Raw genomic sequence first — 27,059 nt, 5'->3', positions numbered from 1 at the left:
TATATTACGCCGACAACGTCTATGGCGAAATTTTCTTGTCCATTTACCGAGGATTCCACCTCTACAGTAAGGCTGATGTTATTTACAGATTAACATCAATAATGACGCCGCCACTCCAGCAGGTGCTAAATCGTGTCGCTAAAAGCATTAAACCACTCATATGATATGAATCAAGTCTCGATGTAACGTTACTCGCGTGACGTAAGAAGTCGGTTTGTGGCGACAGGTCGGGCCACTCTCGCTGGCGAAACGGAAAGCGGATGGACGGGATGCCAGTGGACGACCGCGGTTCCTTTTTCCTTGCTAATATTTTACGGGCTTGGAATAGGTAGATATCGCTGGCCCAATATTACAGGGTTCTATGTTTCACTTTTATCGAACTGCAATTGGAACATTGTCATAGTGACATTAAGTCGAATTTCAATTACAGTGAAACCTGGATAAGTAAGACGAGCAGATTTGTCTCACTTAAAGAGGTATTCCACTTACCCAGGCTCTCAGTTAGCCAGGTACAAATAAATTTCTGTCTCATTTACAGAGGGTCCCATTAATAGAGGTGAGAATAGAGGATATATCTCAGTTATAGAGGTGGTTAATAAGGTATTTTGTAATTATCTTTAAATGTTTAGGTAAAATAATCCTTGTCCCTAAATATTTTTTAAGTCAGTTTTAATATTTCTTTGAATTTATTTTGAATGATTTTCCAAAGGATTGATTTTTTCAATTATATTTGATACGGACTTCATTGCGTCTTAGAAATTAATTAAATGAAAATTTGTTTATTCTTGTTACTTATCAAGTTTTCAGCTTTCGTTTCGATAGTTTTAACTACATAAAGTAACTAAATGAAACTTGAAGTCGTTTAGACACAATTAAGCAAATGCGGAATTTGTGGATAGACTAAGAATTAGTAAGAATACGGAAATAGATCAATAAAGTCCAAGTTAGAGAGGTCATAGATTGACGTTATCTCAGATACAGAGGTAATTCGTATAAAATTCTAAAAAAACAATTAGGAAAATGTAATCTTATAAATATAGTCTCAGTAAAAGAGGTAAAATACACTCTCTGTCTCAGTTATAGAGGTAAATGTGACTATAAAATCCAGAGGCGTATTTACAAATTTGGCGCCCCGGGCCATTTTGATTCGCCGCCCCCCTTCATCAGTGACGATAAAGTATTTTATTTAAGAATAAAAAAACCTGCAACAAGTACCTTTGGGGTGTGAAATAAAAAAAAACTAAACATTTACCATTTACTCACATAGGCATTTACAGGGTAAGGAGGAAATGTTCTCGGAAATATTAATTTTCAATATATTGTCCTTAGTGAATAGAATCAGGCGTTACTTTGCGGAAATCCATACTAATTAAAACCAAAATATTACTTTGCTAATCCGCGAAAAGATAACGTGCTAGTCAATCAGTGCTAACCCGTTATACTTACTTGCGTATTTTTACATGCAATTAATATTCCCACCCTCCCACCGCAAAAATAAATACGCAAATAAATATAACAAACCACCACCAAAAGAATAAACCTCGACACGTGTTTCGCCTCTCTACGAGGCATCCTCAGGAGTTGTTGACGGTCTGACGCCCGGCAACGGAATGACCTGTCTAGAATGGTCGGCCATATTTATACCTTGACCACTCCCCCTACCGTGCAAGTGTGAGTGAGATGGAAAAATTCGTAATAACGGCGATGACGCAACATTCAATTGTTCGTTAAGAATCATGCCCCTATTGTTGTACCTAATTATTTCCAGTTGTTCCAGAACACCCAAACGCAATCCCTTTTCGCAAACATGTAAAATATCAAAAGAATGATTCTCAGATAAAGTGTGACCTGTATCTAATAAGTGCTTTGCAAAATTGGACTTCTCTGGATGGTTATGTCTATATGACGCAACATGCTCTTTATACCTAGTAGTGAAACTACGGCCCGTTTGCCCCACATACACTTTATTACAATCGTCACAGGTAAGCTTATAAACTCCAGACTTTTTCCCATTCTCGATCTTATCTTTGCCATTGCAAAGCTTCGAGTGCAAAGTATTATTTGTCTTAAAGGCCACAGGAATGTCGTTAGACTTCAAAATTTTGTAAATTGCATCAGACAACTTGCCAACATAAGTTATGCTCGCTTTATATTTCTTAATCGGTTCAGAGGATCGTGCCGCATACAACATAGTGTTGACCATACTATTCCGCTTTTTCCTGATGATACCATCCACAACAGACTTATCGTAACCATTCGAAACTGCTAAGTGATAAATATTATTTAATTCAATCTGATAGTGTTCATCAGAAAGAGGCACAGTCAACATTCTATGCACATAACAATGAAAACCACACATCCGTGGCAGCATAAGTTGGCTGCTTTTCATTGTTATGTGCATAGAATGTTGACTGTGCCTCTTTCTGATGAACACTATCAGATTGAATTAAATAATATTTATCACTTAGCAGTTTCGAATGGTTACGATAAGTCTGTTGTGGATGGTATCATCAGGAAAAAGCGGAATAGTATGGTCAACACTATGTTGTATGCGGCACGATCCTCTGAACCGATTAAGAAATATAAAGCGAGCATAACTTATGTTGGCAAGTTGTCTGATGCAATTTACAAAATTTTGAAGTCTAACGACATTCCTGTGGCCTTTAAGACAAATAATACTTTGCACTCGAAGCTTTGCAATGGCAAAGATAAGATCGAGAATGGGAAAAAGTCTGGAGTTTATAAGCTTACCTGTGACGATTGTAATAAAGTGTATGTGGGGCAAACGGGCCGTAGTTTCACTACTAGGTATAAAGAGCATGTTGCGTCATATAGACATAACCATCTAGAGAAGTCCAATTTTGCAAAGCACTTATTAGATACAGGTCACACTTTATCTGAGAATCATTCTTTTGATATTTTACATGTTTGCGAAAAGGGATTGCGTTTGGGTGTTCTGGAACAACTGGAAATAATTAGGTACAACAATAGGGGCATGATTCTTAACGAACAATTGAATGTTGCGTCATCGCCGTTATTACGAATTTTTCCATCTCACTCACACTTGCACGGTAGGGGGAGTGGTCAAGGTATAAATATGGCCGACCATTCTAGACAGGTCATTCCGTTGCCGGGCGTCAGACCGTCAACAACTCCTGAGGATGCCTCGTAGAGAGGCGAAACACGTGTCGAGGTTTATTCTTTTGGTGGTGGTTTGTTATATTTATTTGCGTATTTATTTTTGCGGTGGGAGGGTGGGAATATTAATTGCATGTAAAAATACGCAAGTAAGTATAACGGGTTAGCACTGATTGACTAGCACGTTATCTTTTCGCGGATTAGCAAAGTAATATTTTGGTTTTAATATTGTCCTTAGGCATTTTGTACAAAGAAATATTGATTTTGGAAAATGAGATCGTTCGATTAAAAGTGTATTAGGACATGCATCTTTAGGAATTTCGTACATTAGACATTTTGATTTTCGATGTTCTGTTTTAGGAATTTCGTACTTAGGAAATTTGATTTTAGAATTTATGCTATATAACCGTACAAATTGGTTGACAAAATCATCAATGACGCTGTCGTAATTTAAAACGTTTGTCAGCTCAGCTTCTATGTATATTAAAAAGAGCTAAGCTATTCAGGCCTTAGGCGCTCTTCGCTGATAGTGGAACGTAGATATTTTTTTATTCTTTTGAGTGCAGAAAGGTGACGTCACTAATTTCACTATTCTAGATACAGATTTATATGGGCCGTTTTTGTCACTCAATGACGATGCGACCTCGTTATATTTGCCTGATCTGATCGGTGACCGGTTGGTACTGCTGGGTTTTGGCCATTGAGAATCAAGGTGAGGCATTGGCAGTCAGGCTGGATATAGCTAAGGAGTTCGGTCGGGTCTGGCATCGAGTCTGCTCGAGGGACTATGTTATACAAATGGATCGCTAGCTTTTTTTCCGGTAGACGCACTAGAGCCGTATAGTAGGCGGAAGCTGCTGCGATAGTGTGGACATTACCGCTGGCGTTGCACTAGGTTCTGTGCTGTCATTGCTGCATATCAATGATAATCATTGCTATGCAGACGACAGTAGTAGGGATGCGTATTACACAGGCCGTACCATTATCCCTCATTCTGTGGTGCTGGAAAGTCATGAAAAGTATTGTATTTGTATCTGATATCGAGAGCACTCTATCTGTACTGAGTTTCGGCATGGGATCGGAACAATTTAGTGAGATTCAATACCACGAAGACACAAGAACCGCCCGTATGTATATAGTCAGATGGGTCACAAATAATGTTAGGTACGTAAGTGAAAACGCGAGCGTAGCGAGTGCGAAATTTTTTCGAGAAAATAGTAGGTAAATTTTTAGGGTTCCGTACTTCAAAAGGAAAAAAACGGAACCCATATAGGATTACTTTGTTGTCCGTCCGGCTCTGTCTCAATATAAAGGGTCTTGACACGACAGAGGGCGGCAAATCGACAAGACTTGTTATTTAAATTTTACAAATAAATAGGGGAGCGACAAAATTCTGGTCGACCCTATCTGAACAGCAAATAAGATATTTTTTTGACCCAAATTTGCCGCCCCCTAAAATCTGCCGCCCTAGGCTTCAGCCTACTCAGCCTAGTGGTAAATCCGGCACTGCGCCGTACTAATACTTCTTGAACGAAAATGTTGCTTAATTTAGGTACTTGTTGGTAGATATTTTAAGCAATTGGTGGGGTTTGAAGCGTTAGTTTGTTTATTAATTTAAATGTGAATTAAAATATAATAAAAAATATAGCTAAGTTTGATTATAAAAGGCGCCCAGAAAAAGCCGCAAGGGGGCGGCTTCGCCGCCCCCCTGCGGCCTGCCGCCCCGGGCCATGGCCCCCTTGGCCCTAGGGTAAATACGCCCCTGATAAAATCACAACAACTAATCCCAGTTATAGAGGTTCGTTTTATCTCACTAACAGAGGTAATTCAGTGCTAAAGTGTCGGGACCGCACCATGAGTCCCAGCTATAGAGGTTTCTCACTTATCCAGGTCCCACTTAACCAGGTTTCACTGTATCTTGAAAATGTAACATAGAACTTTGTAATATTGAGCCAGCGATCTGTTACCGACCAACTAAATCTGTACGGTGTATATATATACATGATGATAAAAGGGGCAAGCAGGGTACTTATTATGATTACGGTACGGTACGACACATTAAAAATCTTGCTACAAAATATGTATCTTAGACTTTGTAGGCTTATAATTTCGCTACGTCCTTTCATCTGTCTGTCTGCGGCTTAGTTTAGAGACCCTCTAAAAGCTATAATCGGCAATACATTATACAAGTCGCGAAATAATAAAATATGACTATAATTTAGGATTAGCAAAACAATAGGTTTAGAGTTTTAAGTTACAAGCGATTAACCAATTAATTTTATCAAGTAGGTAGTTACAGCTAAACTAAATGCCGTTTATTTCAAAGGCATTATCAAATGGCATTTTGTTTTCATTTGACTCTCAAATCTGACCCTAGCCTTTAATCTAAATGAGACATGTTCTAATTCTGGTCACCTAGTTTTAAACACCGATAAAATCAATCTAATCCATCAAAATGCGGGCAAGTTCCGTCACAGCGTAAAAACGCGGAGCCTGTGGTAGTTAGTTCCGCGTGCTAGCGGCGGCGCGGGCGCACGCGAGGGGAAACAGACGTTTTCAGTTACAATTACAAATGTATATTTCCTCAAAAAAAAACACATAAATTATAGGGCAAAACAACCATGGATTACATTGAAAAATACTGGCAATTGGCTTCCAGTGTTTATACAATTTTCATACCAGGTCGACAAATTTATCGGGACACATCGTTATTTATATGGTAACAAAGTATTATGCTAGTAGATAATACACTTATTTGGCCACCATGGCGATACATCTATTTTATGCTAACTGTACAATTTAGAATCATGTAATTAATTTTAACTTTTTAGTACATAATTGTTATTAGATGTTTTATTATTTAAACCTACTAATCACTACACCTTATAAATCAATCCCCCGCCGCGTCTGTCTATTTGTGTGTTTGTTCGCGATAAACTCAAAAACTACTGAACGGATTTTCATGCGGTTTTCTTTTCACCTATCAATAGAGTGTTTCTTGAAGAAGGTTTAGGTGCATCATTTCTTAACCCGTGCGAATCCGGGGCGGGTCGCTAATAGGTAATAAATATAAACAATACTTTATATTCAAACCAACTAAGTATGCAATAATTAAAACGTTTGCTGGGAAGAGATACATAGCACGACAAGAGGTTCAGAATTGCATTTCCAATTACTCTCGTGCGTGTATGAGATTTGGCATGTTGTCGCGCAATGCGCACTGAATATCAACATCTATCTGAATAGCAAAACCATTTTCCCGAATGCGTGGATCTCACTGGTATAACTTTACCTAGAGGTCCGTAACAAGTATGCGTATTTAAAGATCACATTTATACTGGTTTTGCAGGCGATGCGCTTGTTAAATGTTGTAAATACTCGTCCAGGTTTTGACCCGGACATAGAGTTTGTGAGAAAACTACTCAAACGAGGTTTAAGTAGGTATATCTACTAGGTATTCGGGTTCTTTACCTGACCCGTAGCTTTACTGGACGGTTGGCAAATTGTTTACGCCTCACCTCAAAGGGCTAGCAAGCATAGCTAGTTGCGAAAGGGATATAGGTATGGGCAAAACTTAGGTAAAACTCTACTTAACTGTAGTCGTGTACAGTTCACAAAAATGCATGTAACTCACATACTACTTGACAGTACCAACGAGCATAAGCGTAATCATATCAACCACAAGAGTAAAATGACTAAGAATGAGTGTCTATCCGACCCCTTTAATATAAACTAGAAGTTTTACGTTTTTTTTAAACCAAGATATCTAGACACATTTAATGACACCAAAGTAGGTTAGGTACCTAACTAATATCAAAAAAAGTAGAGAAGATGGAAAACACAGTAAATACAACCTAGATGATACATTTCTTGTCACATAAATTACCTACCGAAAAACAGGTTAAGACGACGTAGACCATAGTAAATAAACGTATGATTACCACATTGTTTCATAATAACTGGTATAAGCTATCGGAACTGCGTTTCCTTTGGAGCCGTGCCGTCGCGGGCGGTCCGCTTTGCTCTCTTTGCACCAGTCGCCTGTTATTTGTAACACTTGTGTATTGCCACAAGAATCACAATATAAGTATTCAAGCCCAGTTTATTGACTTCACACAGACCATATCAACAACTACAAAATTATAACCAGGGTTAAAATTAAAAAAAAAGAACAGACATGTATCTACGAGAGACATAGCTCAATAACTAATAAAGGTTCATTCATTTCGGAGCTAACGAAAGCACAGACAAACACAAACATGGTGATGATGGTCTCATCGGAAGATCAGCGCTGGAAGCCACCAGCACCATGCTGAGATGGGGCCATTTCGTGGCACTTTAATCTTATTTTGTGTTTTCTTTTATACTATGTACTGTTCCGATTGTTTGTGCTTACGAATAAATCTATTCTATTCTATTCTATTCTATTCTAAACAGGAGATAGGTACTTACATGTGTTATTCTGATAAAACCCCTCTTTTAGATGTTGGGAATGGGATTGTTGGCACCGCGGGACATGCACCGCGTCGACTTCAACAACTCAACCTCATTGTTAATAACCAACTCAATAGGTTTCTCTATAAGTCTAATACTTTTGTACTGATATGTTTGATTACTTATAACAGATATAAAATATACTATTTTGTTAGTCATTCGCCGTTAGTCAACATACTGCCTATAATATAGATATTATGACTGGAGAGAGGAGGCGTGCACTTGCAAAGGTTGTCATTTCGCTAATTAAATAATGCACGTTGCAGTTATATCATCGCATTCCCAAAGAGACCGGAATGTAATCTTTATGTAACTATTACATAAGATTGTTTATTGATACTAAATATGTAGACTTTACTATATTTGTTTGCAATAAACTGGGCCACTTGCACCATTCCGCAACCCGGGGTTAACCGGTTTAACCTGGAGTTACCATGGTTACCAATACAATTTGACACTGGGTTAACAGTTTAACTGGTTAACCCCGGGTTAGTGGGATGGTGCAAGTGGCGCTAAGGGTTGCTATTATATATTATTTAATATTAGAAAGAATGAAGATAGACAAAAGCAAAAAATAAGAAGTTCAGAAGAAATATTATTGTTTGATACGGTAAGTAACTATGTATTTCATTTTAGTTTTTTCCCGATTACGCTCCCATTTACTCTGCACAGGGTGCGATAAGCGTATGTAACTAAAAGTGCAACTTGCATTTTTTACATGAGTTTTGTGCATCATTGAGTATACGAATTTCACTAAATAGAAATTTCGTCGTAACATAATAATAAACTAGTCAGCACATCAAGTTATGAGAAATGTCGAGCAACGCAAAACATTTTAACAAGAGAAAACGGTCGTCACGTCAGAGCGATTCATCAGGAATTTACGACCCATTATTAGGTGTAGCCACACCTCGTGCTCATACAGCTTGTTACTAATAGATTTTATTAGAGTTATACATGCGAAATGCGAACCAAACACTCAAGACCCACCAGAGTTTAAAAGTGGCGTACATCCACAATCCTTAAAAAATAATTTGTATTTCAAAATTTCAGACATAGACAAGGTAGAGTAGTTTGGGCTGTTCAAAATCCGAACGGGATGAGATAACATTCCACTTCTCTATTCACAATATCTTTTTTCATTTCATGGAATTGCTTGTTTCTGAGCTCCTGAGTTTAATGAAGTACGTTATTTATTATACCTACCCACCGTTAACCCCTTCGGCTTCTTTTTACTTCTCTTAGAATTTCATAATGACGCAAGTAACTTTCTTTCAACATTCGTACTGAGGGTCGCATGTATGATGCAACGAAACTTCTAAAGCAAATTTTCCGTTATCTTCTGCAATTAAAACAAATCGATACAGTGCCGGTACCGTTCTGCAAAGCGGCGCAGCGATTAGCTTTACATTAAATAAATTAAAAGTCCATTTAAAGAATTAAGATTATACAGTAAGTGGCTGTTTCCGCCGATAACGACATACTTTGGTTAACACTACCGTTATGTAGAAAATCGTAATTAGCCATTTGAGTTTAAGTACTTATCTAAGTGTGATTTGTAGCTGCTTTGTTACTGCACACCGTTGTATGGGGACCTTGCACTTTGAGACTATGCGCTGAAACTTCGCACAGTTGATTCTTAGCTGGTCTTGAGCAGATACAGACCGGGAGACCTCGAGAGCCATGTCTCATTTAGTGGGGGGGAGGGGGGGAAGTTCGACGCCGCCGCGCTTCACTTGGAGCAACATTTCTCTAAAACTATACCTATTAGGGAATGTAATATATCATTTTCGGATAAATTAAGGATGAGGAATCTAGTTTTGGAACAAAAACAATGCACTTTCTAACAAAAAAAAAGCATAAAGTAGAAAAGACTAAAAAACGTATTTTTGATTTTTTCATAATTACCAATTTTTTTTTAAAGTATAGCAGGAATCTGAAAACAAAAAATACAGTCGTAAAGCTACACTTATTACGTTTAAGAAAATATATAGTTTAATATACAAAACTGTTGATAAATGGGAGATAAAAAATAATATTAAGCGTGGGTCAGAGTGATCTCAATACAAAATATGATGAATGTGGGAAAGTTACTTATAATTTGTTCTACAATCGTTTATTTTTCTTGTTTTTCGTAAATAACTCGTAAACGGTAGCCCACAGCAAAAAAATATCTGTTACGTAAATAATCTGTTTCAGATTTCTTATAAAATAAGTACTACTGTTTTTCGGTACCATTAATATTAAAAAAAATATTGAAGAGAGAAAATAAATACTTAGGTCCCCTTTTTTAGTCATTCGTAAATAACTCGTAAACGAAGGCCAATAGCAAAACAATTTTTAGTACATGACTAATTTACATAAAATTTCCTACAAAAAAGGTCATTCGAACTTTTTCGCTAGGATCAATATTAAAAACGATATTAAAGAGAGAAAATAAATTCTAAGGTCCCCTTTTTAAATATTGATCCTAGCGAAAAAGTTTGAATAACCTTTTTTGTAGGAAATTTTATGCTAATTATTCTTGTGTTAAAATATTTTTTGCTATTGGACATCCTTTACGAGTTATTTACGAATGACTAAAAAAGAGGACCTTAGTATTTATTTTCTCCCTTCAATATTTTTTTTAATATTGACCTTAGCGAAAAAAAGGAGCACTTATTTTATAAGAAATCTTAAACAGATTATTTACGTAAAAGATATTTTTTTGCTGTGGGCTACCGTTTACGAGTTATTTACGAAATTATTAAAAAATAAACGATTGTAGAACAAATTATAAGTAACTTTCCCACATTCATAATATTTTGTATTGAGATCACTCTGGCCCACGCTTAATATTATTTTTTATCTCCCATTTATCAACAGTTTTGTGTATTATACTATATATTTTCTTAAACGTAATAAGTGTAGCTTTACGACTGTATTTTTTGTTTTCAGATTCCTGCTATACTTTAAAAAAAAATTGGTAATTATGAAAAAATCAAAAATACGTTTTTTAGTCTTTTCTACTTTATGCTTTTTTTTTGTTAGAAAGTGCATTGTTTTTGTTCCAAAACTAGATTCCTCATCCTTAATTTATCCGAAAATGATATATTACATTCCCTAATAGGTATAGTTTTAGATAAATGTTGCTCCAAGTGAAGCGCGGCGGCGTCGAACTTCCCCCCCTCCCCCCCACTAAATGAGACGTGGCTCTCGAGGTCTCCCGGTCTGTATCTGCTCATGACCAGCTAAGAATCAACTGTGCCAAGTTTCAGCGCATAGTCACAAAGTGCAAGGTGTCGTGCACTAACAAACTAGCTATTGGGACTAACAATTGACTGAGGTTACTGACCTTCTTGCGTCATTGCTATCATTATTAAATAATTATATTATATTCGATCAATTACTTGATTGGTTTCGTTAAATTATGTAAGTAATATTTTGCATACCTTCGCAATGGATAGACTTATTAAAATGTTTGGAAACTGGATGACGAAAATTTTATTATTTACTTAAGTATTTAGGGTGTATCTTCTAAACAACGACCCCTAATGTCCTGAAAAAGATCTCGCCATTACATTTCCTTTCTTCTACCCTACGCAGCTGTAATATGGATTGTTTTATATGGATTGTTTTTTTTTATTGGTTTTGAGAGCTCTGCGTTAATAGAGCAACCCACATCAACAGGTAGAAAAACGAGCATGATGATAAGGATAATGTATGGACACTTCAGTATCTTCTTTTGCAGTACTATATCTTTCTCGTGTATGAGTAATGTCAATCAGCAGGCGGTATCGGTAGCGCGGCTATGAGAGCGGAACGGGCAGCAAAAACGATAGCGTGCGGCGGAACTTACTGTAGTTCTACAAACAACTGCGTGCGCTTGTGGTCTATCAACAATCAGTTAGTTTTAATAACTTTTATTTATAATAGCATAAAATATTCTCCAGCTTGCCATATAGGTGAGTCCCCGTCTCATTCTTCCTCATGTCCTAGTCATAATCTTAATGACAGGTATCAACAGCATCTTGCTGGTTGCTTCGAGATTTATGATCTACTATGTTTATGAACTTGACTCCTTTGATTGTTACAATGAACAATTCTCCGTTGGCTTTGAATTGTCTAGAGCAGCGGTCGGCAACCTTTTAGCAGCCAAGGGCCACATAGCAGTTAACGAAGTGGACGCGGGCCGCACTTTGTTATTATTTATGACTTTATCAAATTATCAGACATTGTCATTTGTCAATATTACATACAAAATAGCCAGGGAGGCTCGCGGGCCGCAAGTGAGAGGTTCGCGGGCCGCATGCGGCCCGTGGGCCGCTGGTTGCCGACCGCTGGTCTAGAGCAAGAGATGTAAAGACTGAAAATTGTCATTAATCATCTTGCCACTGAATTTATAACTTTATAACTATTTTGAAGTGAAATTTATTCAATTACCTTTATTTACCGACGTTTCGACACAGGTTTCACTGGTCCTTGGTTGTTTTTTTGCTGGGACATCAGCCGCGACCACGACCAGTGAAACCTGTGTCGAAACATCGGTAAATAAAGGTAATTGAATAAATTTCGCGTTAGACCGTCTATAAATGTGAGTTAATATGTGTTCAAAACGCGAAAGTTTTAAATATTATATTTTGAAGTGATTTAAGAGTATAAATTATCAGTCAGAGTATAATCTGACAATAACAAATTAGTAGGTACGAAATTAACTGTTTAATGAGATCTCGTATCACACTACCAAGCTTTTGAACTTTTGTTGCCCTGACAATAGTCTCAAATGGAACAATGTCGATAACATCTCGAAAGACCGGAGTAAAAGTGTAAGAAAGCAGATAGCATCAGCGTGGTTCATGACGCTTTCGAGCGTTGACCCATCCTTGGCCCGCATACCGTGGGTGTGGCGTTTGGCAAAGCATGCCACCAAACTCACGTGTTTTCTGAATCTGAATACTAAGTGGTCGCTTCGCCTTTCATCTTTTTGCGGAGGACACGATACTAAGTCCATGTATTCTCTGCACTTGTGCAGATTGAGACAAGCTAAAAGATACAAAATATTCGGACGACAGAGTACGCTAATCGGAGTCCACTCATGGAGGCCCATAATGTGTTCCCACGAAAGATTACGCGAATCTCGCGCCTTGCCTGTGACGAATTGTTCTACAGGAAATAGTTATTCTCTTGGAGGTTTCTCTATTCTTACTATCCCTATTCCCTAGTAGATGTAGTTTGGGTCCCGAAAAAGGACGTAGGATAGTTTGATCCCGAAAATCATCCCTCAATGAAAACGGGGGAGGAATTTACTATGGAAGAGGGTATAAGCTACATAATACTAAAACTTACTTTAATTAAGCTTAGTTATTTTCAAAAGTAAAACATGTTCTGGCATATCGTACCTAATGGTAAATACCGGTCATAGCTATTTGAATGTTGGGGTTTTTTCCCATCATCTGAATCATACTTTTTTTGATGTACAGATAAGCTTTTTATAGACCAAAGTAACCCCCCCCCCCCCTCTAAAGCGAGCTGCAAAATTGCATGGACACATATAGGAATGAAAATCATCCACAAAGTGACAATGCACTTTTGCAGCTAAGTGTACCAAACCAAAGAAATTCTAGTTATGACACAATCTTATCATCAAAGTTATAGATAAACACGTAAAAACGTTTCCGTTATTCATAATTGAATAATAGAAAACTGGAGCATTATACGCACGCGCGCGGCATGTTCCATCGTCTCATCTCTTATTTACTGTCATCTTTTTCTTATGGACCTTTATTTAAGATCCATTTCAGAATGGCTGGCATATTTTTTTAATATCATGTCTCTTAAGTATACTTGAATAAGGTCTAATTTACCTGATTTGGACTTATCGGAATATTTGGAATGCATCCAAGATTTGCACGTAGGAATTAGAGCGCGATGGTAAAGTTTGATAGAAATTCTGTTTGATGAAAGAAAGACCAGGGGGGCGATTTTTGTATGTCGATCGCTCGATTTCGTCACTCGAAAATCGGTGGAAAACGGCGAAATGCTAATTTTTGAAATAAGAGCGATAGAACTTTGGAATCGAGTGGTATTTACCACTCGTTTTCAATTCTATTAGTAGAATTAAAATGCCTAGTAGTAGAGATATTATTGAACGAAATACACGAAATCCAGCGGTCCAAATTAAAAAATCGGCTCCCAGTCGTGATTTATCATGAATCATGAATGTCATGGTCATAATACATTTTTCTCAAACATGCAATGAAATATTGATGTTATGTTCCTTATAATAGGCTGCGAAGTATGACGTTTCAGGTGCGGCTAGGACAAAAGGTCGTTAATGGAATTTCATACACATCTTGCAGGCCTAGGCTGGCAAAGTCCTCTATATTAATTTTCATTTCACAGATATTTGTGACACAGCATCGTGGCATTCATCCATAAAAAAAACTAGATGCAGTATTTGCTTTATGGTTCGTAATGACACTCTGCCACTACGCCTATAAAAAAAACAAAAAACAATGTTTGCTATAATTTGCAGTTTTATTTGTATGAAATAAACATGAACTTAATAAATAATACATTCTATAATTTTATAATTTTAAATTATAAATTTAACTACACAAATAAAAACATTTAAAATATTTCATCTAAACGTTAGCGGTAAAAAGGTCTACTCAAACACGCGTAGTTATATTTTTTAAATTGTTGTGGAGGTAAAGTTCAAAAATATTCATTCTGTTTTATTGAATTTATGGTGCGTTGTTGATTTTTACTTTAATATGAGTTCCGACGAAATAATGAAATTAATATTAATTGTAATGGTAGGTGTTGGAATTGGCAGCGTAAGCAGAATTGATTTTAATAACTTGCTGCCTCTGCCGCCAAGTCAAAGACGAAGTATGTATATGGTTGCTTATGGCAATTTTATTATTTGAGAAACTAAGAAAAATGGCTTACAGTTTATTAGAAACAGTTTTGTGGCATATTTTAAATGAATGTGACTACAAATTCGTCAACACTGTGGAAATTACACTTATTTACTCCATGCATAAAGCAACGATGTATGTGAAACATGATATCAACATGAAAGACTATGTAAACTTATGTGACGAAAACGACAGTCAGACGGATACAAGGCGAAAAAATCAAAGATACATGAAAATATACGGTTAGTAAAAATACACGACTCGTGTAAAACATACGCGTGATAATGATATAGGTACGTGTTGGTTATATTTTGGGTGTAGTTTACTTTTAGTTTTTTCTATAAATAAAACTTGGGTTTCGTGGATTTTTTATTTTATTTATTTCATTGCATGTTTGAGAAAAGCACTATACATACCTCGGCGCGAAATGGGGTTGCCCGCGCTCAGACATATGTCTTCGGCCGCAACCCCTTTCGTCCCGGCCTCTGTAGTAATATACTATTATAATATAATATAACCCTATAAGCTATGATATTTTATATGTAGATGTGTTATACACGTTCCAAAATTGAAGCACTCACCTCGTGTCATGTGTACGAGTTTGTCTCAGTCTGCCTGACGCAAGCGCAAAGGTGTACACCGGTTAATACTTTTCCACAAATAACGTGTATTACGCAACAAAATGCTGACCTGCGTTATGTTGAAATGCTCAAATTATCCGCGGAAGCGCAAAAAAATTGACGGCGTCACATATCATTGGTAAGTAAAAGCTGAAATAACCCGTTTTTCTTCGGTTTAATCTTGAATTAAATAAACCCAGCCGCCATTTTCGCCGGCTGACAGAACGAGATAAGTTTATGTTCTCATCAGCGAGAATGACAAGGACGCACCAACTGCGTACATAGATTATCATAGCAGACGCGTCATGGTAAGTTGCATTCGTTGTTTGGTGCTTGTCGTACAAATAAAAGAAATATACTTAAATTTCAATATTAATATTGAAGTTTTTTACTGCCATATTATTGTCCGGGTCGCGTCAATTAAGTAAATAGGTATATTGCTGTTTATACAAAGATTACTACAAAATTAGTATTTATTGTCAGGCATTTCATTTTCTCACACAGTAACAATTATTAATAACATAAAATTGTTAGTAAAATAAAGGATTTTGTTGTTATTGAGTTTGCTTTTTGTCAAAATGTTTCTATAGTATAAGAAAAATGATGAATAAAGAGTATAATATAATATCTTTTATTTACATAACTAAATATGAAAACTTTTTACTTCGGTAGCGAGTACATTACTACATACAACTGCATTAAAATGATTTGCACCTTCTGTCAAACATCTTAGTCTTTGATATTTTTTTTTTCTTAATAAGTTTTACGCTTCGCGCCTTATTCACTGTTTGCCGTCGTGTTATGGTGGTATCACTGATTTACCAAATTCACGCGCAAGTGACAAACACTAGCCGTCTCTTTTTTGGTTAGGTATTCTTTTAATTGTGCCGTCTCTTTTACGCATTTGCGTATGAAGTTGTAAACAAATTGTAACTAATGCTGCCGTGTCGTTGGCAGCATTGGTTGGCATCATTTTTTTCGCTTGATATGTTAGTGTATGGCTTATCTACATATAAAATATCATAGCCTATAAGTACTTTACTGTTTTATTCTATTTATAAACTTCACTCAAGTAGGTGTATTCTTATCATACAATTTTTTTTTGAAACAAAAACATGTCAACAAACCACAAGAGTAAAGGCGTCGCCTGTCGCTTTTGTTAAGGTAGTATGCATCTCTGGATTCCTTTAGGATGTAAGTAACCGGGAAATTACTACGAGGTGACGAGAGTGGAAATAATTAACATAAAATGTTTAAGTTGTTCAAGGTATTTTTGTGGAAAGTCGAATCCTACTTTCACTCGAAGAACCTTAGATGCAGTAAGTAAGTCTATAATAACCTAGCAATTAAGTCAGCCGTCGCAGGCTGTCTAGATTCCATAGAGCATAGACTAACGGCGTAATGGCTTCCGGTGCGAACGATTCAAACGCGCCGCGCCAAGAATAGTGATGTACCTATTACGAGATTCGCGAGAATATTTCCTTATTGCCGGGAATATCCTCTAAATGTTATTTTTAAATACGGGCTTTTATAAGCAAGATTTTTAATTAATACTAACAGTACCTAGGTATTTATTAATTATTATTTTAGTATGATTTTATTTTATTAAATAGGTACAATTACAAAATATAAACAAGTGGTTCTGATTCCATTTTGATTACGGTGAGTATTTTTATCTTTTTATTTAGTAGGTAATACGAGTATCACCTAGAGATACTAAAGGTAGGATGGGGACCATAGCTAGGCATTGGGAGGTATGTAAACTATTGATATTACTGTTAACAGTAATGTTAATGTTTTAATCGAAATAGTCTCAGATTTTATGTCAATGCTATTTATTTTTATTATTATATGCTGTTGCTAATATTAAAATCATAAGATTTTTACTACTTATCTTTGAGAGGGTTTTCTTCGCGACATTGGCAGTAATTCCAGGAATTAACAGATTTTTTATCTGAGAAGACTAAAACTAAATAATGTCTCGGCCAGGAGAACAATACTTACAACTAATAAGCTTTTCTTTATCTAATTAAATTATTTTAACTTTCTCAATATTTCCTTGTACTTACAAGACACATCACTAGGCAAACGATGCGAAAACACTCCGCATTAGTTTGAAAACGGACTAACTCTACAAACCAGCAGGTTTCAATCTCAACCGTGTATCTTCCATTATAAAGACAAAACTATAGAAACACAATATTCTCAATGTTGCCCTTTTGGTTGCCATGGACGTAAATAGCGTGAACATAAGATTTTGATGGACAGATGCACTGAGCAATCTCATGGGAACGTATACCACCATCGAGCTCCGGGCAATCCTTGTCATTCGTTCAGGATTATTTCACGTTTTTGCTGGGTTAAGTTCTATTTTTAATGTCGAGCTCAAAACAAGTATTCAACGGAACTAATGGACTAAGAGCTATAAGAATCGGAGTAGTGTTTACAGATAAATACACGATTTATAAATAGTTTCTGAGGGGCCCACTGATTAACAGTCCGCCGAACGGTATCGGCCTGTCAGTTGTTCGGAACTGTCAAAATTTTGATCTAACTGACAGGCCGATACCGTCCGGCGGACTGCTAATCAGTGGGCCCCTTTAGGAGCCGCATGAATTAAAAACACTTCAGTTCACTGCAAACCTACTTATTGATTAACATGTCAACTCCATATGATTTTTCATAAAAAAATAATGAAATGCTTAGATTTAGAGACACTAGTTGTTTTAGTCTTTAGCCAGAGGCTAAGATCAAAGTGACAAACTCGTATTAATGTCAACCACTTCAAACTGTAATTTACTTTTCATCACACTTGCTCGGAAAAGATGTATTTACACGTAGGGCTTGCGGGCGGGAAATTGAATTTTTCGCCCTAGGGCGGAAAAAATCTTTTCCGAGCAAGTGTGATGAAAAACACTTATTTACACGTAGGGCTTGCGGGCGGGAAATTGAAATTTTCGCCCTAGGGCGGAAAAGTGTTTTATACAGAAGTTTGTTTTTATTAATTCTCCTTTTTTTCCTTACAAGTGTGATGAAAAACATTGTGTGTGCCACGGGCGGTAAAGAAATTCCGAACTCGTGAACATTTTAAGCCCTCGCTTCGCGTCGGGCTTAAAATTGACACTCGTTCGTAATTTCTTATTTCCCGCCCTTAATACACAATGTACTATTTCATCACACTTGCTCGGAAAAGATGTATTTACACGTAGGGCTTGCGGGCGGGAAATTGAAATTTTCGCCCTAGGGCGGAAAAAATCTTTTCCGAGCAAGTGTGATGAAAAACACTTATTTACACGTAGGGCTTGCGGGCGGGAAATTGAAATTTTCGCCCTAGGGCGGAAAAGTGTTTTATACAGAAGTTTGTTTTTATTAATTCTCCTTTTTTTCCTTACAAGTGTGATGAAAAACATTGTGTGTGCCACGGGCGGTAAAGAAATTCCGAACTCGTGAACATTTTAAGCCCTCGCTTCGCGTCGGGCTTAAAATTGACACTCGTTCGTAATTTCTTATTTCCCGCCCTTAATACACAATGTACTATTTTAGTCCACTGAATAAAAATTGAACAGCAGCTAACCATCTTTATTTATGTGTACGTACAGCAGGTGCTCATAAAAGGAAACGTGAATAAATACATAAGAACGGAGCATTATGTGGACAATCTGCTAAGCGTATGCGGGTAAGGGCTGCTTTCTCCCATTACAATTTATAATTATTGTGCTCTCCGGCCTGCACGCGATCGTTAGATAAGCAGGTTTTTTGACAAGACTATTTAATAGTCTGTATCTTTAGGTATTTAAATAAAAGTAAACAAAATCTACCCTCAAATGGCTCCTTAAGCCAGTTGAGGGTAGATGAAAACATTACACGATCATATAGGTTAATGTAGGTTAAAGTCAGGTCGTTCAGTGATATATCCAGGCGGTTTTGTATTTGGTTGGTTAACCAATAAATGTTATATAACTACCCGAAAATTTACAAACATAAACAAATATGTTATATGATACAGAGTACCTATAAGTTCCACCCGCTGAAGAAGGGAGGGTAATATTTTTAATAGGGTATTTGACTACTAGTCAAATCAGTTTCTTTTTCAAACTGTCAAAACGATTGTGCTACTATGGAATTTATATGAAACACTAGCATGTGACGTCACAATCAAATTACCTACTCTATATAGTTTTATACGGGTTTTAAAATAGAAATTGTGTCTAAAAATAACTGCTGTCCACGTTTTTTAAAGCACCAGAGGATTAATTTCTCTGGTGCTTTTTTTCATTCATGGTGAAAAAATAATTTATTTTAAATACAGTCAAATACCCTGTTGTAATATGTATGATTTTTAAGCACAAAATGTTAGTTGTAAATTCGGGAGTAAGAGACGCAGTAAATCTTACGAATATATGTGTCGTAGTGCTCGGGCTTAGGGCTCGGTTACACGTACCGAGTAGAGTGGCGAGACAGTAAAACGAAGTATGGAATTGTTACTCGGCCGAGTAACAATTCCATACTTCGTTTTACTGTCTCGCCACTCTACTCGGTACGTGTAACCGAGCCCTTAGCAGTAGCTAGTGTTTTTTTATATAAAAATATAACTGTAACCACAAAGTTCCTTAGAAAGTCAATCTTCCCATCTCCGTACTCGTTATAGTACTGAATGAAAAATCTCCACCACAAACTGAATATAAAATTCATGTCATGACCCAAACAAAACAAAAACACAGGAGAAATTCGAGCCGTTTGTTTATTTGTACGTTCGATAACAAGAGAGTAATCGGCGCGCGAGTTGCATCACTCAGGGTTGTCAAAAAATATAAGTTAGGTGAGTACCTAGTAGGTGAGTACCTACCTACCCAGCTTACTTTACCTTATCGTTTTTCCAGCAAGGATCGAATACCGTAATTTTTTTTAACATGATCGCTATGTTTATTGTTAGTGTACGTGTTGGTATGTATGTTATTACATTTTATTCAGCTAATCAAATAATTTATTGTTATTATTTAATCATCAAAAACTTATCAAATAGTAACGAAACTGCAAGGGCGTTTGTAAGTAGATTATTAGTTGTGTCGTAAAGATTCTCGTATCCCTGCTACGTATATCTCAAGAGTCGGAGTCATAATAATAAATAATACCAAGAATTGCCTTTTGAGTTACCAACGTCGTAAACTTCCGACGAAAAAGAAACAATTTTAAAAAGAAGATTCAATACTGCCAATTCGGCCGAGCTTCTTAAGCGGCGCAAGTATGCAACCATAAATAGTGGTTGCATATTTGGGGTTGAGACTAAGGGGCCTTAGGGAAAGCGCCCACAGGGTTTCCAGCGAATGTAGCCGCTTGTTAGTTGAATTGACACGTGACCAGAGGTCTGGGTCATATCTAGCGCAGCGGATCAGCATTGCCATACAACGTGGCAATGCTGCCAGCCTTCTGGGCACGCTGCCAATAGACGGCGATTTGGGGCAAATTTTCTATTTATAGTTTATTTTTAAGCTTAGTTTGTATCTCCGTATATTATTTTTAGTTTAAACTTTAAATATATCGAATAATTATTAGTAAATGTTATTTATTTATTTTATTAGTTTTAATTTATTTTAGTTTATACGTCATTTTAATAATAGTTTATAAGTTTTGTTATTTAATAAATCTTGTTAAGATTCAATACTATTTCCATAAAACAAATCAGTACGTATTCTTAGACACTTTAGAAGACGAGTCAATAACGTGACAGCCCTAGCGCGCGCCCACCGGCGCCCGCGCCGCCCGAACGTGCTCAAAAACGAAACGAGAGACTCCAGCGCACCGTTATTGGGGGGTTCCGTTACGACGTTTTAGATTATTAGCCCATATTTTTTTACAGTCTAGCCTTGCCTTTGTATTTCGGTATTTGGCCTTTGCCCAGGTAGCACAATTTCTAGGTTATGAAAAAGATCTTAAATTTGTGTTCTTTTTTCCTTCCAGATTCCGCTACTTTAAATTGTACCTACTGCGTCTTTAATGTACATATTTGCATTTATCTTTAGGTACCTATACAAAATTTACACGCGAGGGGTTCCAGGGTTCCTTAAGGAAGGCAATGAATCGGCCAGGATGGAGAGCACTACAGCACAGAGCGACTTATGGTGGTCACGACCCTCAGACATGAGGATTCGACTAGGAAGAAGATACAAAATTTAAAAATATACATTGCCAATACCTACGCAAAAATTACCCATCATTAGATAGCGACACCAGTCACGGAAAATTACTATTATAAAACATAAATAACTATACACAGTTGGACCACAACGTGCAAAATCTGACTGAAACCAGTTGTAACCACTTTACTAATTAGAAACTTAGAAACCCAGCCCTTCCATTTAGGCACGGAACCTTAAAAACTAGCCCCGGCGAGAGGTAATTGCGGTACTTTCTCTGCGCGAGAAATCGCCGGCATGCTCCTGCGCATGAGGTACTCCACAACCAAACGGGTACATACGCCATGGACTTTAATGGAATTACGCCTTTTAGATTAGGTCGTCTTTAGATTAAGTCCGGGGTGCATTACTTGCTTGTAATGTATCATCTCCGTGTTTACTAAAAATATTGAAATATCTCTGGAATTACCATTATGTTTAGGAATAACCGTACGAAGTTGGAGCGTAAACGCACCTTATGGAATATACGTCGGTCGTCGAAAGGGAGGTCACCTTACCTCCCTTTCGTACTGTTGCTCGACGCAGTCCCAGTACATGTCATCTTGAAACTCATTGTCAATAGAAGTGACAGCAGGGTGTCATCTATTGGCCATTAGCATTGTCGAGCACTAGTACCACCACCTTAGATTTGGTACGATTAGGTACTTAGGACTTACGAATGCCAGAAAAAATCGGAAATGAAAAGTTTATTATCCAAATCTGATTGACATTTTTCCGGCTTTCTATTTAGAATGACATCATGATAATTTACGTATCCGCCTTCGCAAATTTTGCTACAACCCATATACCAGAAATTACCAATCCAGTTTACATGGCATTGATATGATGAAGCAAATCCGATTGCAATAGAATATATTTATTGTAGCTCTCGGTTTTTGCCACATCAATCATGTTCATGAACCAATAGTTAAGCCCGCGATAATAATCGTATAGGTTGCGCGGACGCGGGCGCGGCGTAAACAAACAAACGAACGAACAATAATAAACAATACGCAGGTTGTCGACCGCGACCAGCTGGGAAAGCCTTCGCCTAAGGTGACCACGCTTATGGGACTTTCTGGGACTAATCTACTAAAATAAAATCGGGACACTTTGTGGAAATATTAATAGAAAATTACCTGTTTCACATTTTACAGCATTTGGGCGTCTTAGGCGCCTATTAAATAATACAATTCTGATAAGTAGTGTTTGTTCTGTGTATGTAGAACAAAACACAATCATTTTATCAATTGAGGATTTTAAAAGTTTTTAAAAAGATAGGGTGAAGGAATTTGAAGTTTTGTAAACATCTTCCTAAAATATTAAAATTTAAAAGCTTGGATACTTCTTAATTTCTATAGGATTATTAAATCAGCAAATAATATTATTACCTTTTTATGCATAGTTACTACTAATACGTGCTGAGATTGTTTGACCTTCAGAACAAATTAATAATAGATAATATCTATTGAATTAAAGGCAGGTCTGTATATCAAAACTACTAGTGTTTCCGCATACCAAAATGTCATAAACCAGACATGTGAAGTTGCACCCAGATTGCCCGAATGCACAGCGAATACTTAAATATGACCTCGATTTATTAAGCTGATACAATGTCTAAGGAAAACATTGTTAGTTTGATATAAATCTCGTGCTAAATAGTTATTTGATGTTAACTGTAGGCAAATGTTAAGAACTTGGGCTCAATAGTACATTATGGTAGGGAACCCAAGAGGTGATTTTTGTAGTTACTCGAGCGAGTCAGATTAAGATATGAGTGATATCTTGCTACCCGTGCTGGAGTCTACCTTAACAACATTTAGCCGTCTATCTGGCGAGGGTTGGTGGGCAGTTAAAAAAATCGTTAAGTAGATTGTAAATTTGGTTAGTTTGGTCCACGTAAATGCTATAATTGTGCTTATACTTAATCTAAATTTGCATGTTAAAACTAGTGTCTACGTCTCCCCCTAATGCCCTAGAAAGTCCTAGGCAGCTCGAGAAGCCTGGTCGCCCTAAAGCTCCGTTTTTGCGCACGCTCGCGACGACGCCCGCGCAGCCGCGCTCGCACAAAGGGTCCGCCGCAAAAACGCGTTCACACGTTACTCGCGCATTGTCAGCCGGCAGGGACACAGGTTGGTTAACGACACCATTATCACGTTATCTCCTATTCTATGTATCTATCACTAAGTTATTGGAATATATATTGATATTGTCTTTGGTTTCCAGAATTAGTAGCGCTTCCTTTTCACACTAGGCCATTTCCAAAACGGGAAGAAATTAACTTTATGATATTACTTTATTATTTTTATTGATCAAATAAGTAGGTAACATAGCATTACAGTAAACCCAAGACACTGTGAAAATACCAAATAAAAAAAATACAAGGAGACAAAGAAAAACAATACACATAAAAATTAAATACAATTAAAACATTGAATTGGGATTGGATTTAAAACTACTTCTTTGATTAATACCAAAATGTATTTAATTTATGAGCTAGATATGTATATTACGACATGTAGGTGAAAATTATTTGTTCAAATCATATAAATTAATATTCATGCCTTTTACAATTGAATAAAACGTTTTTAAAAGAAGAAAAATAATAAAACCTACGCCATTATATTTGCACCTCCATAAAAGAAGGTTGCGGGAACGGAACCTCTGTTAACGAGAGCCTATACGATTTAGAGACGACATTTTATTGAAACTATAAATATTTGGTATGTACAACCTGCTTTAACGGAATAGATATCTGGTTAATTGACACAATTGCCGATCCCTTGAGATTTACATTTTCAAGGTTTCACTGTATACCTATACGTACCTATACAAGTTTGAGGATGATAGTAAAGATGAAACTAGTAGGTAAACACAGCAGATCCTAACGGTTCAATAGATATCTTCAGGAGCGTCTTCACAAACTGTTTTGTGCCCGACTGTGATTCCATCCTCCGTTTAATTTAACCCCTGGATTCGTCTTACTTATGCGTGACCCGAAGTCAGACTTAACTGGTTCTTCTCTAGATACTCAATAATAATTTGTGAATGTGTAAAGCGGTCTAGTAGCACTTACACGCTAAAGCACCTTGTTTGAGCAAATGACTACACATTACTGTATGTTGTTAGTTGTTATATTTTATATAATATATTATATTTTGCTGACGCCTCCTCAGGTTGTTAACCTCCAGTGCAATAAGTACCTAAGTTAGGTAATGCGATGAACACGTCTTTGAATGTAGTCTGCCATAAAAACACGTCTTAATGCGAACGTTAACGACTTAAAATTACTCCTTCGTCACTTTGCAACGTGCAATTTTAATATAAGTGTGAACTATTGCATGGGCGCAAAAATGATTAGTAGCGCTATAGGTCTAATGCGGCTTGGTTAAGGCTGACTTTCCACAGGCTTTCTAGTGAAGCAGAGATGATAGGAGACGTGCGTAAATTGTAATCCTAATGATATTGATTGATTCCCGCACGTGTCCTCTCGTCTGCGCTCATCTCCGCCTCATTGGAAAGGCAGGCTTAATAATGATCAAAAGTAGACACATGGTAGCCCATAATAGTGGTCAGTTGGTCACATTGACGAGTCACATATAGCTCTAAATTTAATACCTACTACCTATACCTTGTTCAATTAGTAAATGGGGCATGGGGCATGTTCAAATACCTACTCAAATCAATACGACGCGACGTCACTTACCTACTTGTATTCCTATAGTCACATACAGACAAGTAATAGGTAGTTATTTTAACCGTAACATTATCTATGTTACATAAACACAATTCGATCTTATAATCAAAACACGTGATTACTATTCGGGTCGGACACTTCAAGCCAAATATTGCAGTAGAAAGCAATAACATGCAATAACACTTACTGCATACTTGTCTATATGGCATGTGTTACGAAATAGCAATTTTTCGCCATCGCGTGGGAATCTCCGATAAAATGCTTTCTAATATGAGATTGTTATCAAAATTCGTGTTCTCGCAGACTTTGGCGCGTTATATACGTTTTACACTCTCGTTGTGTATTATTTTGTAACCGTACGTCATCTGATTTGCTGTTTGTGATGACCCTCCATCACGAAACTATTTTGTGAAGCTAAAAATTACTATATTACAAGTCTATGTTGGCAACAGTACGCATATAGCTTTTAAGTTAGATAGATTGTGAATTTAAAATCAAATAAATGGTGGGAGATGGAATGATGGTAATAAATGGTTGTTCTCAACAATATTCTGGGTCATTTTGACCAGCTTGGACGTGAAAAATATACAAATAAATTTGGGGACAAATCTCTATTTTTAATTGGTCAAATGACCACTGTCGCTTATAGTATACTAGCGACCCGCCCTGGCTTCGCACGGGTTAACAAATTATATACCTAAACCTTCCTCAAGAATCACTCTATTGATAGGTGAAAACCGCATGAAAATCCGTTCTGTAGTTTTTGAGTTTATCGCGAACAAACACACAAACAGACAGGCGCGGCGGGGGACTAGGTTTTATAAGGTGTAGTGATAATGATAAGTTTATAGCAGATACAACCAACCTTAAGTAGGGGATAGTGGGATAATGGATCCTTCGCCACTTTTTTGAAATCCTCTTTTATTTTATTTCTAAGCTTCCTTACAGCTATTTTTGATTTGACTTGTTTAAAAATTGGATATGAAGGTACTTTCCTTTGTACTTGCCTTTCTCTGTATCAATTACTTCATAAGAAAGTTTCTTCAAATAATCATGTTTTGCTTGATATTACTAGGCTTAAAAAACCGGGCAAGTGCGAGTCGGACTCGCGCACGAAGGGTTCCGTACCATAATAAAAAACGGAAAAAAAAGTAAAAAAAAACGGTCACCCATCCAAGTACTGACCACGCCCGACGTTGCTTAACTTTGGTCAAAAATAACGTTTGTTGTATGGGAGCCCCATTTAAATCTTTATTTTATTCTGTTTTTAGTATTTGTTGTTATAGCGGCAACAGAAATACATCATCTGTGAAAATTTGAACTGTCTAGCTATCACGGTTCGTGAGATACAGCCTGGTGACAGACAGAGGGTCGGACGGACGGACAGCGAAGTCTTAGTAATAGGGTCCCGTTTTACCTTTTGGGTACGGAACCCTAATAATAGGGTCCCGTTTTACCTTTGGGTACGGAACCCTAATAATAGGGTCCCGTTTTACCTTTGGGTACGGAACCCTAAAAAAGAATGAGAGAATTCAATTATAGGTAGTTACAAGTGACACGAATCTTTTGACAGCGATGCTGTCAAATGTCACGCGCACCGGCGCACGTCCCATACACAATCAAAATAATAGAATCAGTATCAGGACTATAGTTTGAAATAGAGAAATAAGTGGAAATGCTGCTTATAAACTCACAATGTTGATGTGATATGTTGAGATGACCGTGATATCGAAAGTGACCCTTTTAGGGTTAAAATTAGAAGTAGGCAGTTATATTACTTAGGTACTTACTGATAGATGGATAGGATAGATGTGAAAATAAAAATAGATAACATACCCATACAGGAGCACGTCAAAGTTTATAAAGTTAAGATACTGGAATAATACTTTTCACTGTGCCCGATGTCGTACTACGACAAACGGTTAAATTAAATTTTTATGGTCTCTTGCGACCCGTGACCCGGGACATTCGTTCCTAATAACTCTCATTTAAGTCTTTGTTGTGGTCGTTTCTTTATGTTTCGTACATGAGAAAA

The 27,059-nt window shown here is 36.9% G+C and overlaps 1 protein-coding gene across 1 annotated transcript in view; it reads right to left on the bottom strand.

Moving 5' to 3' along the window:
* Nucleotides 1-27,059, bottom strand: part of LOC134791683 (uncharacterized) — an 86,011-nt gene that overhangs the window by 29,786 nt on the left and 29,166 nt on the right. The window lies entirely within an intron of this gene.

This window comes from Cydia splendana, chromosome 6 (genome assembly GCF_910591565.1).
Source record: "Cydia splendana chromosome 6, ilCydSple1.2, whole genome shotgun sequence".
In the NCBI taxonomy this organism is placed as follows: domain Eukaryota; kingdom Metazoa; phylum Arthropoda; class Insecta; order Lepidoptera; family Tortricidae; genus Cydia; species Cydia splendana.
This window is presented reverse-complemented; position numbering and strand designations above follow the sequence as displayed.